Below are 17,007 nucleotides of genomic sequence, written 5' to 3' on the forward strand. Positions count from 1 at the left end.
AAACGGTCTTTGGATTCTGTCCTGTTGGGATAATTCCAAGAAAACTTTTGCAAATTAGCAGATATAACATTACTGCTATAAATCTGCTTTATGAACACTGAAAAAATCACTTGTATATATGTGATTCCTAACCATTCAATAACTCTCTCCTTTTTTAAAAATCACTGTATTAGACCTGTTTGCCTCCACTGGAGCCAAGGGCTGGAATACCTAATGGGGGCTGTGTTTGGCTTCTTGTTAACCAGTGTGATACTACAGAAGCTCTTTTTATGTTGATTTGGTGACTCTATAAAATAAACCACAAGTTTTTGGGGATTGTCTGCTGTGTTTCTTGCAGTGCGCCCTGAGTGTGGCATTCTCGGTGTGGCCCATCTCAGGCACCTGATCACAGGGAGCTACTGTAATAAAACAAAAAATAAGTGCAACATAGGAACTGAGAGTTAACTAGAAACTGAAAGCATAATAGTGAGGTTTTTAGCACTTACCAACTTGAACTAAAACACTTTCTCCATTCAGGGTATTCTGCGTTAAAACTCATGTAAGTAGGTTTAATGCTAAATAGCATGAGAGTTGGATAAAAGAGGATTTAGATTTCCATTACCCATCTTAATGAACTTGCGGCTCTAGCCCCAAAATGGACTAATATCATTACATAACCCAAAACAGAAGGAGGGAGGGCATAACATGCTTTGCCTGAATTGGCTGCAGAGCATTGAGCTAGATTCTCTTTCAGCTGGTCACTAATATAAACAAAACTACACAACTCTCTACTAAGACTGTAACAGTATGCAAGTTTAACTGGAGTGCTGGGGGCGGAAGGAAGAGGACTCAGTGAGCAATGTGACCCAAACCTGTCTGACAGGCACCACCTAGAGGTGAACAGAGCTGAAGGACAAATATTTAATTCAATACAAATGAATATGCAACGCAAATTTAGGTACTGCAGCAGAGTTCTTGGAGAATCCAATCTGGAGATCTTGCCATTACTAGTTTCACCTCCTAAATGAGAGCTGCTCTACATGGACCAGTTCCAAATTATTTTAGCTCATGGTGTTTGGTCAATTATATTTTAAAACTTTCTTGTTCAAGTTTGCATTATTTGACCAATTTAATTTTCAGTACTGCAACAATTTCTTTTCCTTCTAGAGAGAAAAACAGTCGTTAATTCTGCATTTATCATTTTCAAATGACGCTCAAGTGCTATTCCATATCCAATCTATAGCACCAAGGAATCTTTCAGTCTTAGTTCCTTTTCTGAGAATGAACAGTAATGTATGTTTAAAGAAACTTGTTTTCAGAATTATTCTAAAATTACTTATTCTTTCAAGTTGCCCCAGAGATCATATAATGAAGCTCTTTTTGTATTTTCCTTTTAATTTGTATACATCTTCATAATTACTGCACCTTAGTTTGCTCTGTAATACCAAAAGCTACCTGAAAATTTACATACACAACCACCCACTTCTACCCCTTTAATGCCCGTAACAGGTTCTCTCCTCACTCACTGAGGCAGCAAAAAACCATGATGTGTGTAACTTTTTGAGCTCAGGAGGTGTGCATTATTTTGGTTTATTTTTAGGACTCTAATCCTCAATGATCAGAAAACAGACATAATCTTCTCACAGAAAGAACAGATTCAAACAAAATCATACCCTGCAAAGGCAGACAGCTTTCTCCCTTTCAGAAAAGCCTTTTTTTTTTTTTTTTTTCATTCCTTGGTTCAATGCAAAAGGAGGAAACAAGCCTCTAGTTTTTAAACTAGTTTCTTTCAATCTCAAACTTATGCAGCAGTTCTGTCTCTTTCACTTATCAAGAATTGCTAACTAATATAATTTAACAGCAGTGATGCTAACTTCAAAATTCCCTCTTGCTAGAAGATGTTCTTAGCTTCTGGAACTCCTTTTTTTATTTTTTTTTTTTTTGTTATTGACTCCCCTTTAACTATTAGCAGCTCACCAAATTCGTGACTTAAACATACACATAACTCTTCTCACCTGCAACCTGAATGCAGGTTAGAGCCATGCCACATTTCAGCCTTGGTATAAACAACTCCCATTGATTTCAATCCACTTATGCGGGGCTGAATTCATTCCCGCAAATGGATTCCATGTCATGCTGGAACTGATTTAAAGAGCTTGATAGTTTATTAGTGGTTTTCCCTTCACTTGTAAAAGTCAGATTCTGAGCATCTTTTCTGCTCAATAAAAAACAAAAACGTGTTTTTGTGAATGTGGTACATTTGTAAACATGGGATTATTTTGCTCCTGAGCAGTGAATAAGAACTGCTGTACAGCAACTGTCTGCATCACCCCAGTGCCAGTACTCATTTCACGGCTTCATCTCTCAGTCCTGCTTACAAACTAACTGCCCTTAAACCCCACCTGTTACTGACACCCCTTGAACCGCATGTTTCTGATACCCCCGGAGTGCCCCATTGCACTAGCACCCACAGACCTCTGGCCCTGCGCGCTCCGTAGGAGCTAGACCCCTCTCATACACTCACCGCCTGGGGAACCGCCACTGCCGAGCCCACCAACTTCCCGGGAACCCCCCCGGCGCCTCTTGCCCCAGGACACAGCACTGCTGGGACGGCTGTTCCTGGAGGCAGGGGGCTCCCACCCCGGGCAGGGTCGTTGCTCTGGGGGCAGAGGTCTCCCCGGGGACAGGGGGTCGCTGTCTTCCCTGGGGCTGGGATAGGGAAGAACGGGCCCAGCACCCTGACACAAGGGCCGGATCCCCCGGGGCTGCCGGACTCCGCTCCCGGGGTGCGTCGGGACCCCCAGGCAAAGGGGGCTCATGGAAGTTAGCACTTGCCGTAACTGCTCAACCGCCAGAGACGCGTCCCAACGGAGCCCGCAGCATCCTCACTCGCTTCGTCCCCCTCCCCTCGCTACTATGGCTACGGGGAGCCAAGGCAACCAGCTCTCGCGAGAACTAGCCCAACGCCTCCATCGCTTCCGCGAGAACCCGCTCCGAAAAGGGGAGGGAGAGAGCGCGCCCGACCACCCGTCTCTCGCGAGAAAAGGGGTCCGAAGAGGGGAGGAGCTAGAGGAAAAACAACTGCGTAGAGCCACAACATGGCGGCGAACAGAGCGCGCAGTGGGCGGGGCCTAAAGGAGCCGTGAGGGCGGGGATGCAGAGGTGAAAGGCATGGGACCGGGGCGGCGGGGCGCCGCCGGTGAGAAAAGATGTCTTCTCGTTTCCGCCTGCAGTGCGGGGTTCCTCCTCCCCAATCCGCTTCGGCTCTCCGCCGGGCCCTACACACCGCGGGATTGACTTCGAAGTGGGGTTGTGGCGGGACCCCATGGCGCGGGGTCACCCTGACAGCTCCCTCAGAGGCACTAGAGCTAAGAACTTCTGCTGCCTTCATAGGCAGCCAGAGTGTCGCATTGTCACACGCCTCTGGGAGCAGGAGCTTCACAACATCAACAACGCGTGCCTGCTGAACAATTGCAGCAGGGGTTGGGAACCCTGGACTTCTCAGCTTGCCGTGGTATTGTTGCCAGCACCCAGTGCCAAGAGGCTAAACAACAGCTGAAGTTGGTTTGTTACCCGGTGTGCTACACCCAGTAATCACAAGGGGGTGGAGAAGCAGAAAAGTTTATTTGAAGCTTCAAAAAGGTACAGGGAAATTTGAATTTCAAATCCTGTACACAGAGCAGGAAGTTACACAGGCTTTTATACATCCTTTTTCCCAGCATACTTTTCCAATAGCAAGCTGCCCCAAGTATCCATATAGCTAGCCAATCCAGTTCCCAGCTAGTTCCCTGGTTCTCTGTATCATTTGTTAAACTATACATAAAGCTGCTTTATTCAGCATTGTTCTTCCATATCTCCCCTGTTTGGCCTTGCATAGTTTCAGGCAGTCTGAAGCTGCAACATATTGTTGCAGATTCTCAGCATAACTGCTGTGTGTGCCTCTGGGGGGGGGGGGCAAGGACACTTGGGACTAGTACGCAGAGCTGCTGCGAGTGCCTCCAGGCGGGAAGGGGGGCCAAGGACACCTGGGCCTCGTGCGAGGGGGCTTCATCGACACTTGTGGTCTTCCATCCCCTTGAGTTACCTAGTGGCCATGCCCCAGTGTCCCCAACAGTACCCTGCCCCCCCTTCCCCTTTAGCGTTGTTCTAAATCAGCCATACCACACAACAGAACCACTAACCCAGGAACTTATCCTTGCAACAAAGCCCGTTGCCAATTGTGCCCACATATCTATTCAGGGGACACCATCACAGGGCCTAATAACATCAGCCACACTATCAGAGGCTCGTTCACCTGCACATCCACCAATGTGATTTATGCCATCATGTGCCAGCAATGCCCCTCTGCCATGTACATTGGTAAAACTGGACAGTCTCTACGTAAAAGAATAAATGGACACAAATCAGATGTCAAGAATTATAACATTCATAAACCAGTTGGAGAACACTTCAATCTCTCTGGTCACGCAATCACAGACATGAAGGTCGCTATCTTAAAACAAAAAAACTTCAAATCCAGACTCCAGTGAGAAACTGCTGAATTGGAATTCATTTGCAAATTGGATACTATTAATTTAGGCTTAAATAGAGACTGGGAGTGGCCAAGTCATTATGCAAGGTAGCCTATTTCCTCTTGTTTTTTCCTACCCCCCCCCCCCGCCGAGTGTTCTGGTTTAACTTGGATTTAAACTTGGAGAGTGGTCAGTTTGGATGAGCTATTACCAGCAGGAGAGTGAGTTTGTGTGTGTATGGGGGTGGGTTTTTGGAGGGGGGTGAGGGAGTGAGAGAACCTGGATTTGTGCAGGAAATGGCCTAACTTGATTATCATGCACATTGGGTAAAGAGTTGTCACTTTGGATGGGCTATCACCAGCAGGAGAGTGAATTTGTGTGGGGGGGGGTGGAGGGTGAGAAAACCTGGATTTGTGCTGGAAATGGCCTAACCTGATGATTACTTTAGATAAGCTGTTACCAGCAGGACAGTGGGGTGGGAGGAGGTATTGTTTCATATTCTCTGTGTATATATAAAGTCTGCTGCAGTTTCCACGGTATGCATCTGATGAAGTGAGCTGTAGCTCACGAAAGCTCATGCTCAGATAAATTGGTTAGGCTCTAAATAGGGTAATCTTATTTCCCAAAGGGAAAATGGGACACCACATGAGGCTAGCACAAGCCCTTTCTCCCCCTGCAAAGGGTGCTGGCCTTAGTTGCTCATCTGAGCCCCCCCTCCCCTACTCAGGGCAAGTCTGTGCTGCCCCTCCCCTGCACGGGGTTAGCCTGAGCGTTCATACGTCCCCGCCCCCCCGTGCAGAGCTGGCCCAAGCTGCTCAGAGAAGGCCAAACACCCCTGTTGCCTGGAGTGTTGAACTAAAGGGGGCTGCTCCAGATAGAATTAAGATGCATTGGAAGTCTATGTGTGTGCAAGAAGCTGCTTTGTCACTAGTTAGACTGTCCTTTTTTGTGTGGGTAAATATAAAAGGCATTAGTCTGAGGTGGTGTTAATGCAGCATCATGGATCAGCATGAAGTTAACATTAAAAATAAATATATATTGAAAACATACATTCATTGTAATTCATTTTCAGTCTTCTTTTTTCTGAACCAAGTCAACCAGGTTGGAAGACAGGAATGGGGAAAGGAAGCTCCAAGGTACTCTGGGGAACTCAGTTAAGAGAAACATTTAGGGAGAGTAGTTACAAGGCAGTTCTAATTCCAAACTAGCCTCAGGCACATTGAAATATGGCTGGGTGTTTATAATAGAATATTGAAGCAATTACTCATTTGAGACAGACACTGTGCAAGTTGACTAAAGCACTGTGTTAATATTCAATATAACTGAATTTGTATAGCATCTGCGAGAAGCATAACTTGTCCTGATGAAGTCCTTGCATAGGAGCTTGTGGGCTGTCCCCAGGCTTGCCAGTAGAAAGGTGATTTTTGATCCCTTTGTCCCTCCTCCTCTTTGAGGACATGGCCTTGGTTTCCCTACAATGAATAGAGTGTAAGGAGATTACTGCCTATGCACCTCATCATCACCCTTAATAGAAATGGGAGGTCCATAGACTCCTTATTTGCCCTTATGTGCAAGGTTGTTATCCACAGTGTGCCTCTGACTGCAGGCGAAGAATTCCTCAATGCACCCCTTTCCTCAGTTGGTAATGATTACCCCAGTAGGATTCTGCATAAAGCACCTCAATACTGCCCCTACACTTATTGCATCCCCTCCCCACTTTTTTAACATACTTTACCTAACATGTATTCTGGATCAGAAGAGACTCAACATCTCTGCATCCTCAGAGTAATGCAACAGAACCATCGTTTTGCCCTGTAAAAACTCTTCTCCAGCCTGCTAAGGACTCACTGACACAAACACACTTTCTTTTATGTCATTTTATTGTCCAAACTTCAGTCAGATGAACAAAAACACAGTTCCTTGGTTCACCCTGGGCTACAGCTCCCAGGGGGTTTTAATTAGCAATAGGACTACCAGAGCCCCCTTTAATTCTCCAGTTCCTTCTACCGCCCATCCCAGGGGGCTCTGGTAGTCCTATTGCTAGGGTCAGCAAGTGATATGGGCCCGTGATGCCTGTGTTCCAAGAATATTCAGGGCCTGAGGGCCCAGCTCCACCAATGTTCCAGGCCTGGTCTCTCCCCTGGCCTCACCTGCCACCCCTGCACGCCTCCCCTGGAGCGTCTCCTGGCCCCACTTGCCACCCCTGGGTGATTTAAAGGGGCCTGGGGACCCCCAGCCACCACCACCAGCAGCACTGTGGGGCTAAGCTGGCTTCCTGCCCTCTCTCAGGCCACACCACTCCCGGAAGCAGCCAGCACGTCCCTGCGGCCCTGGACGTGTGTCTCCACGTGTGCCCCTGCCCTGAGCGCTGACTTTGCAGTTCCCATTGGCTGGGAAATGCAACCAATAGGAGCTGTGGGGGCGGTGCCTACAGGCAGCAGCGCACGGAGACCTACCCCCACCCAGGAGCCACTGCCAGAGGGGTGTGCAGGTCGCTTTCGGGCGACACCTGAGATAAGCGCCGCACCTCTCACCTCTCCCATACCCCAATCCCCTGCCCCAGCCCAGAGCCTGCCCCAAACCAAACTCCCGCCCAGAGCCCACATCCCCTCCTGCACCTCAACCTCCTGCCCCGGCCCAGAGCTTGCACCCAAACTCCCGCCCAGAGCCTGCACCCCTCCCACACCCCTGCCCCAGCCCTGAGCCCACACCTCCTCCTGCACCCAAACTCCCTCCCAGAGCCTTAGGCAGGTGGTGGGCAGGGGCAGGACTTGGACCCGTTCTGGACACCACCAAAAATTATATAAACCTGCCACCCCTGCCTGTTGCTCCTGCTTCCCTCCCTCTCCTTCCAGGGGACTCTGGCAATCCTAGGTTTCCCAGGCTCCATGTTACCAGGCACCAGGTAGTAAGGGTCTCATGTCTCCTGAGGCCCAGGTGCCTTCCTTTAAAGCGCAGCTGAAATCAGCTGACCAGTAACAGCTACAATGGTTCAGTTCCCTCCTAAAGGGCTGTGACATCCCCACACTTACAACCTTCTCCCATAACTTTTTTATGCAGTGGACCTTTTCTGGTGGGTTTTCTTGGCACAGCCTCAGCTTTACATTCCCCCAAGGAGAGCTGGTTAAAATTTTTAAATCAAAATTTTTTTCAATGAAAAATGGCCTTTTAAAAATGTTCACAGAAAATTTTTTAAATTTTCCATCTTTTTCAACAAAACTTTTGCAAACCAAAATATTTCAAGTTTCTAGTTTTTACTGAAAACTGATAAACTTCCATTAAAATGTTTGAAGTTGTGATAAATGAACAGGGGTGGAGGTAGCTCCCTTTTACGGACACTTAACCAACCAGTAGCTATAAAATCCCTCCTAGTAGCTGTTCCCTAATTGCTCTACCTGTAAAGGGTTTAAAAGTCTCACTGCTATGCATAGGTAAAAGGAAGTAAGTGGGCACCTGGCCAAAAGAGCCAGTGGGAAGGCTAGAACTTTTTAAAATTGAAAAAAAGACTCCTCTTTTGTCTGTCTGTTGTTGTTCCACCAGAGAGAGGTGGACAGGGCAGCAGCTATCCTGTAAGAAGCTTGAGCCAGGTATGAAAAAATCATCTGTATTATACCTCAAAACTACTCATTTAAAACTCCAGATATGTAAGTGGATCAGGAAATGTTTAGGAAGATGTGATTAGGTTTCTCCCTTTTATTTTGTTATGGTTTGTGGATTCCTTTGTGCTAACCCCGGTGCATTTGTTTTGCTTGTAACCTTTAAGCTGGACCTCAAGAAAGCTATTCTTGGTGTTTAATCCTTTGTAGTTGCTCTTTTAAAAATTTAGCAATAGCCAGATGTATTCCCAGATGTATTTTCTTTCTTCTTTTATTCATAAAATTTACCTTTTTTAAGAACAGAATTGGATATTTGTGTTTTTAGAGGTTTGTGCACGTTGTTTAATTAGCTGGTGGCAACAGCTGATTTCCTTTTCTTTCTTTTTTTTCTTAGCTCTTCCCTGGAGGGGTGGGGGGTGAAAGGGCTTGAGGGTACCACACACGAAGGAATTCCCAAGTGTGCCTTCCTGGGCTCTCAAAGGGGTTCTGCACTTGAGTGGTGGCAGCATCTACTAATCCAAAGTCAGAGAAAAGCTGTAACCTTTGGAGTTTGATACAAGCCTGGACTGGCCAGTATTACTTTTTAGAATCCTTGCGGGCCCCCACCTTCTGCACTAGAAGTGCCAGAATGGGGAATTAACCTTGACGTGGTGGCAGAGCGGTGGGATCATTTTGAACCAGAGGCACAGACCTCAGGATTTTAAAAGGACACATTTTTCCTTTTGGCAGCCTGCAAAGCCAGGGAGGTTTTTGTTTTCTCTTTCCGCCCTCTTTCTTTTCTTTGTTGCCTTTAGGCGGAAACAGACACACAGAGGACTTAGCCTTCAAGGCCAGGGAGTCCAACAAGCAATTTATTATTTTTTTTCCCTGGCTTTGTGGCAATGAACTAGCTAAGCTAGAGTAGGAAAGCCCTGTGCATGAGGTTGCGGTTGGGCACCAAAACCCTAGAGCAACCAGTCTTCCCAAAGTGGCATGCCACAGAGAAGACAGACCCAGATCAAGCCCAGACATCCAGCTCCATGACAGAAATGCAGGGAGGGGATGTGGGACTGGAGATTTTCCCGGAGGGAATGGTCAGCCCTCCCCAACCTGAGATCCAGGTGCCAAGATGGAAGGATGCCCTTAACCCAGACCAAGTTCTAACTGCGGGAGACAGGAATTTCTTCCTACAGATGAAGCGCTTGGAGGCAGAAGTGGAGGAGAAGCGCTTGGAGGCGGAGGAGAGGAGAGAGACAAAGCGCTTGGAGGGGGAAATGGCGGCAGAGTGCTTAGAAGCAGAGACAGAGCTGAAGCGCTTAGAGCTGGAAAGGGCTAAGCTTGCTCAGCCAGGTAGCTCTAACAGTCTTCCTCCAGATACCACTCCCCATTTCAAGAAATTCCTCACATACAAGGCAGGCGATGATACAGAGGCCTTCTTAGAAAATTTTTGAAAGGGCATGCCTTGGATACAACATCCCTACAGACCAGTATATGGTGGAGCTGAGGCCACAACTCAGTGGACCCTTAGCAGAGATGGCAGCTGAAATGCCTAAAGAACCCATTAACTAGTACAAACTTTTTAAAAAAGAAGGCCAGAATTAGGATGGGGCTAACACTCGAGCATGCTCGTCGGCGGTTAAGAGCTCTAAGGTGGAAACCAGATGTGGCATTTTCCCAACACGCCTACCACAGTGTAAAAAATTGGGATGCCTGGACATCAGGAGCAAGTGTTGAGTCTCTGGAAGATCTGTCTCCCCTCATACAAATGGAGCAGGTCTTAGAGGATGTTCCTGAGGAAATAGAAAGGTACATACTAGATGGGAAGCCCAAAACTGTAATTGAGGTGGGGGAGATCAGAGCCGAATGGGTGGCGGTGGCAGAGAAAAAGAAAGCTAGTAGCAGTTGGAGCGGATACCAGAAGGGGCAACCTGAGACGACACCCCACCATCAGAGTCAGCCCAAGGCCCCACCTCTCATGGAGGAGCCCTCCAAACAGCCAAGGAGACCCCAAATGTCCTCTTGTCCCACCACCCTACTCTCCAACCACCCACCTCGCCCCAGCCCACAGCCAGCAGGGTGTTGCTTTAAATGTAATGAGCTTGGGCATATGAAGGCCAACAGCCCCAAGAGCACCACCCAACTGCAACTCCTCACCCAGGGATCCCACCGAGATCCTTCAGGCCCACATGTCGCACAAATACCCACAGAGTGAAGGGAAACTGTGAGTGTGGGTGGGAGGAAGATTACTGCATGGAGAGACATTGGAGCACTGGTGTCAGCTATCCACCAATCCCTCGCGGACCCCAAATTCATCAACCCAGGGGCCCAAGTGACAGTGCAACCCTTTAAGGCCAACTCTTAACTTGCCTACAGCTAAGTTGCCTATCCAGTACAAGGGCTGGTCAGGAATATGGACCTCTGCAGTCTATGACTATTATCCCATTCCCATGCTGCTAGGAGAAGACGTAGCCAACCATGTAAGGCTAACAAAAAGGGTAGGGATGGTCACCCGGAGCCAGGCTAAACAGGCCTCCACACTTAACTCCATTCCTGAGCCTCCTACAGGGACCCAGTCTGTGTCCCCTGATACCACAGGCCTGGGGACCCAGCCAGAGGTGGTGGAACCAGACTCCAGACCAGAGTCTATTGCAGCAGTTGTAGATCCAGTTCCTGGGACCCAGCCAGAACCAGCCTAAGGATCCAAACTGGCGGAGCAGTCAGCACCAGAGCCCATGCTTGCAACCCCACAAGAGTCAGGGAAGCCAGCATCAAAGGGTGCCACAGAGCCTGCACCAGTAGCTAAACCGGCACAAGAAGCTCAACCGGAGCCTGAAATACAACCTAGTGCACCAGCAGAGAGCGGTTCACAGTTGACGGAGACACCCCCCATCACCTCCATCACTTCCAGTGGGACCAAGCTCAACCCATTGAGGAACTAATGTCTCCAGCATCAAAGAAGCAGTTCCAGGCAGAGCAGGAAGCAGATGAAAGCCTCAAGGGAGCTTGGATAGCGGCATAGAGCGACCCACCGCCTCTCAGCTCTTCTAATAGGTCAAGGTTTGTTGTAGAAGGAGGATTCTTATACAAGGAGACCCTTTCTGGTGGGCATGAGAATTGGCATCCTCAGAGACAGTTGGTAGTTCCAACTAAGTTTTGGGAAAAGCTCTTGAGCTTAGCCCTCGATCACTCTCGTGGCCATCCTGGGGTGAATAGGACCAAAGACAGTTTGGGAAAGTCATTCCACTGTGAGGGGATTGGTAAGGATGTTTCTACCTATGTCCAGTCTTGTGAGGTGTCCCAAAAAGTGGGAAAACTCCAAGACCAGGTCAAAGCCTCTCTCCAGCCATTCCCCATCATTGAGGTTCCATTTCAGCATGTAGCTGTGGATATTCTGGGTCCTTTTCCGAAGAAGACACCCAGAGGAAAGCAGTACATGCTAACTTCCATGGACTTTGCCACTCGATGGCCAGAAGCAGTAGCTTTAAGCAACACCAGGGCTAAAAGCATGAGCCAGGCATTGTCAGACATTGTTGCCAGGGTAGGTTGGCCCTCTGACATCCTTACAGATTCGGGAACTAACTTTCTGGCAGGGACCATGAAACGTCTTTGGAAAGCTTATGGGGTAAACCACTTGGTTGTCACCCCTTACTACCATCAAACAAATGGCCTGGTGGAGAAGTTTAATGGAACTTTGGGGGCCATGATACGTAAATTTGTGAATAAGCACTCCAATGATTGGGACTGAGTGTTGCATTAGTTGCTCTTTGCCTATAGGGCTGTACCACATCCCAGTTTGGGGTTTTCACCCTTTGAACTCGTTTATGGCCATGAAGTTAAGGGGCCCATTACAGTTGGTGAAGCAGCAATGGGAGAGGGTTACATCTTCTCCAGGAACTAACATTTTGGACTTTGTAACCAACCTGCAAAACACTCTCAAAGACTCTCTAGCCCTTGCTCGACAAAACCTACAGGATGCTCAACAAGAGCAAAAGGCCTGATATGATAAACACGCCAGAGTGCGTTCCTTCAGAGTAGGTGACCAAGTCATGGTCCTGAAAGCTTTCCAGGCCAATAAGATGGAAGCATCGTGGGAGGGGCCATTTATGGTCCGAGAGTGCCTGGGAGCTGTTAATTACCTCATAGCATTCCCAGACTTTACCCTAAAACCTAAAGTATACCATGTTAATTCTCTAAAGCCCTTTTATTCCCAAGAAATCAAGGTTCTCCAGTTTACAGCCCAGGAGAGAGATGACACTGAGTGGCCTGAAGGAGTCTACTATGAAGGGGAAAGCAACGGTGGCATAGAAGAGGTGAGCCTTTCCATAACCCTTGGGCATAAGCGATGACAGCAAATCCAGGAGCTGTGCACCAGCTTCGCGCCAATGTTTTCAGCCACCCCAGGACGGACAGAATGGGCATACTACTACATTGACACAGGTGATGCTTGCCCAATTAGAGCCCAACCCTACCAGATGACTCCTCAAGCCAAACCTGCAATAGAAATGGAGATCAAGGACAGGTTACAGATGGGTGTAATCTGCAAGTCCTTGGGCCTCTCCAATGGTTCTGGTTCCCAAACCAGATGGGGAAATCTGCTTTTGCTTGGACTACTGTAAGCTAAATGCTGTAACTCGCCCAGAGAACTATCCAATGCTACCAACACAGATCTCAAAGAAGGCACCTGTGAAAAGTATTGCTGAGATCTGTGATACCAGTTATTCTGGGTTCTGACTTTATTTTCTTTCTTTTAAATTTAAAAAGGAGCTACTGCTTTCTTGCCTCAAGCTCAACCTAGTTATTTTCAGTAGTTTGGAATCTTTGTCACCTTAAATGAGAGAAACAAGTTTTGTAAATGGCTGGAACCTGTGAAATAATCATATTTTGGCAAACATCACTGACAACCAAAAATACAAAAAAAAAAAAAAAAGTCCTGAGTGACAGATTTTGATAGTCACAAAACCCACTCCAGACCTTTTATCTTTGGTCAGCCCATCACTAATTTGCAGCCTTTTGGCTATTTTCCAGGGCAGTATCAGTTTAATATCTGATACATCCTCTATCAGGGGACTACATGCGGCCCTTACAAGAAGATGGATTTAATAATCTGATAGGTCTTTTCCATCTCTAACTGCTAGAAACCTATTTAACACCAGATAACTCAGTTCCCAGTCTTTTGATTAGGGCATGCCAATATATTTGGGGGGATCACTGTAATCAGATCTTACAAAATCCTCTTAAACCCTCTATAAACAATCACTGTGATAGGAAGCTCCCCTAAGACTGCAGTGTGGTGGGAGGAAAATAAAGATCAGAAGTAATGATTTAGTCCCTGTAGTGGAGCTTGGCTCATTGGCACACCACCTCTTGCTAGTTATCCTGGGAATTAGCTCGATTCCAGCGCAGAGCGCCCTCTTCAGGCCAGTGCCTCACCTACCACTGGCCCCCATGTCCCTCCTGGACCCCAGTGCCCCTTTACATCAGGGTTCTGCCCCAGCAGTAACCTACAATCTGGGTCTCCCCTCCCAGGGGAACCCCCAACCCTCTTAACCCATCTTGCCTCAGTGGCTGCTGCCAGTCCTCATCTAGACCCTGCTTATTAGGGCAGACTGCAGTCTGTAATGGCCACTCATCACTGGCAGGGGCTTAGGACCTGCTGCCTTTGCTTATCCCCAGGCTGTCCCTCTGCAGCCCCAGTACCTTTTCCCCTTAAACATGGTCTGCAGCCTGGGTGTTTACCAGGCGAGAGTTCCCCCGCTCCCTTTGCCCTTTCCCAGCATTGCTCCACTTCAGGTACCTTGCTCCCAGGCAACTAGCCCTTCCCACTCCAGGGTATGTCTACACTACGAAATTAGGTTGAATTTATAGAAGTCAGTTTTTTAGAAATCATTTGTATATAGTCGATTGTGTGTGTCCCCACACAAAATGCTCTAAGTGCATTAACTTGGTGGAGTGCTTCCACAGTACCGAGGCTAGTGTCGACTTCTGGAGTTTTGCACTGTGAGTAGCTATCCCACAGTCTCCGCTGCCCATTGGAATTCTGGGTTGAGATCCCAAAGCCTAATGAGGCAAAAACATTGCTGTGGGTGGTTCTGGGTACATGTCGTCAGGCCCTCCCTCCCTCCGTGAAAGCAACGGCAGACAATCGTTTCGCGCCTTTTTTCCTGGGTTATCTGTGCAGATGCCATACCACGGCAAGCATGGAGCCCGCTCAGCTCACTGTCACCGTACGTCTCCTGGGTGCTGGCAGACGTGGTACTGCATTGCTACACAGCAGCAGTTCATTGTCTTGTGGCAGCAGACAGTGCAATAGGCCTGATAACCATCATCATCATGTCCTAGGTGCTCTTGGCCACCTCGGTAAGGTCGGTCAGGAGCACCTGGGCAGACATGGGCGCAGGGACTGAAATAGGAGTGACTCGACCAGGTCATTCTCTTTAGTCCTGCCGGCAGTCGTATTGCACCATCTTCTGGGGAGCAGCCAGGAGATGAGGATGGCTAGCAGTCCTACTGCACCGTCAGCTGCCAGCCAGAGATGTAAAAGATAGATGGAGTTGATCAAAACAAGAAATAGACCAGATTTGTTTTGTATTCATTTGCTCCCCCCTCCATCCCTCTGTGAAATCAACGGCCAACAATCGTTTCGGTGAGGTCTGTCAGGGGTACCTTGAAAAGTTTAATGGAGATTCAGTACTGCCTGGAATACCAGGGGGAGGAATAGCTCAGGGTTTTGAGTTCAGTTCTTGAGGGGGCCATTCTGTATGACAGTTGTTTTTGTTTCTCCTGGATGTAAAGGCACCCCCTTTGTTGATTTTAATTTCCTGTAAGCCAACCCTGTAAGCCATGTCGTCAGTCGCCCCTCCGTCTGTCAGAGCAACGGCAGACAATCGTTCTGCGCCTTTTTTCCATGCAGACGCCATACCACAGCAAGCATGGAGCCCGCTCAGATCACTTTGGCAATTAGGAGCACATTAACACCACGCGCATTATCCAGCAGTATATGCAGCACCAGAACCTGGCAAAGCGAAACCAGGTGAGTAGGCGATGTCAGCGCGGTGACGAGAGTGATGAGGACATGGACACAGACTTCTCTCAAAGCACGGGCCCTGGCAACGTAGGCATCATGGTGCTAATGGGGCAGGTTCATGCCATAGAACGCCGATTCTGGGCCCGGGAAACAAGCACAGACTGGTGGGACCACATAGTGTTGCAGGTCTGGGATGATTCCCAGTGGCTGCGAAACCTTCGCATGCGTAAGGGCACTTTCATGGAACTTTGTGACTCGCTTTGCCCTGCCCTGAAGCGACAGAATACCAAGATGAGAGCAGCCCTCACAGTTGAGAAGCGAGTGTCAATAGCCCTGTGGAAGCTTGCAATGCCAGACAGCTACCGGTCAGTCGGGAATCAATTTGGAGTGGGCAAATCTACTGTGGGGGCTGCTGTGATGCAAATAGCCAACGCAATCAAAGATCTGCTGATATCAAGGGTAGTGACCCTGGGAAATGTGCAGGTCATAATGGATGGCTTTGCTGCAATGGGATTCCCTAACTGTGGTGGGGCCATAGACGGAACCCATATCCCTATCTTGGCACCAGAGCACCAAGCTGGCAAGTACATAAACCGCAAGGGGTACTTTTCAATAGTTCTGCAAGCACTGGTGGATCACAAGGGACGTTTCACCAACACTAACGTGGGATGGCCGGGAAAGGTACATGACGCTTGCATCTTCAGGAACTCTGGTCTGTTTCAAAAGCTGCAGGAAGGGACTTTCTTCCCAGACCAGAAAATAACCATTGGGGATGTTGAAATGCCTATAGTTATCCTTGAGGACCCAGCCTATCCCTTAATGCCATGGCTCATGAAGCCATACACAGGCAGCCTGGACAGTAGTCAGGAGCTGTTCAACTACAGGCTGAGCAAGTGCAGAATGGTGGTAGAATGTGCATTTGGACGTTTAAAAGCATGCTGGTGCAGTTTACTGACTCACTTAGACCTCAGCGAAGCCAATATTCCCATTGTTATTACTGCTTGCTGTGCACTCCACAATCTCTGTGAGAATAAGGGGGAGACGTTTATGGCAGGGTGGGAGGTTGAGGCAAATTGCCTGGCTGCTGGTTATGCGCAGCGAGACACCAGGGTGGTTAGAAGAGCACAGGAGGGTGCGGTGCGCATCAGAGAATCTTTGAAAACCAGTTTCATGACTGGCCAGGCTACAGTGTGAAAGTTCTGTTTGTTTCTCCTTGATGAAACCCCCCTCCCCTTGTTTCACTCTGCTTCCCTATAAGCTAACCTCCCTCCCCTCCCCCCTTTGATCATCGCTTGCAGAGGCAATAAAGTCATTGTTGCTTCACATTAATGCATTCTTTATTAATTCATCACACAAATAGGGGGATAACTGCCCAGGGAGCCCGGGAGGGGTGATGGAGGAGGGAAGCACTGGGTGGGGTGGTGGAGGAGGGAAGGACAAGGCCACACAGCACTTTAAAACTTACAGAATGCAGGCCTTCTGTTGCTTGGGCAATCCTCTGGGGTGGAGTGGCTGGGTGGCCGGAGGCCCCCCCACCGCGTTCTTGGGTGTCTGGGTGAGGAGGCTATGGAACTTGGGGAGGAAGGCAGTTGGTTGCACAGGGGCTGTAGCGGCAGTCTGTGCTCCTGCTGCCTTTTCTGCAGCTCAACCATACACTGAAGCATATTAGTTTGATCCTCCAGCAGCCTCAGCATTGAATCCTGCCTCCTCTCCTCACGCTGCCGCCACTTACTCTCTTCAGCCCGCCCCCTCTCCTCGCGTTCATTTTGTGCTTTCCTGCACTCTGACATTGTCTGTCTCCATGCATTCGTCTGTGCTCTGTCAGTGTGGGAGGACAGCATGAGCTCAGAGAACATTTCATCACGAGTGCGGTTTTTTTTGCCTTCTAATCTTTGCTAGCCTCTGGGAAGGAGAAGAT

General features: G+C 48.5%; 1 protein-coding gene across 12 annotated transcripts in view; it reads right to left on the minus strand.

The window, feature by feature from the left end:
• Positions 1 to 3,000, minus strand: part of USP54 (ubiquitin specific peptidase 54) — a 270,753-nt gene extending 267,753 nt beyond the window's left edge. For 11 of the 12 annotated variants that reach the window (XM_077821027.1, XM_077821025.1, XM_077821032.1 and 8 more), the window contains exon 1: positions 2,815 to 3,000. The gene's annotated coding sequence lies outside the window, so the exon portion shown is untranslated. Of the gene's footprint in view, positions 1 to 1,994 lie in introns of all 12 variants that reach the window. The other variant, XM_077821026.1, reaches the window with a different exon arrangement.
• Positions 3,001 to 17,007: the final 14,007 nt, after the last annotated feature.

Source organism: Eretmochelys imbricata, chromosome 7 (assembly GCF_965152235.1).
Source record: "Eretmochelys imbricata isolate rEreImb1 chromosome 7, rEreImb1.hap1, whole genome shotgun sequence".
NCBI classification, from domain to species: domain Eukaryota; kingdom Metazoa; phylum Chordata; order Testudines; family Cheloniidae; genus Eretmochelys; species Eretmochelys imbricata.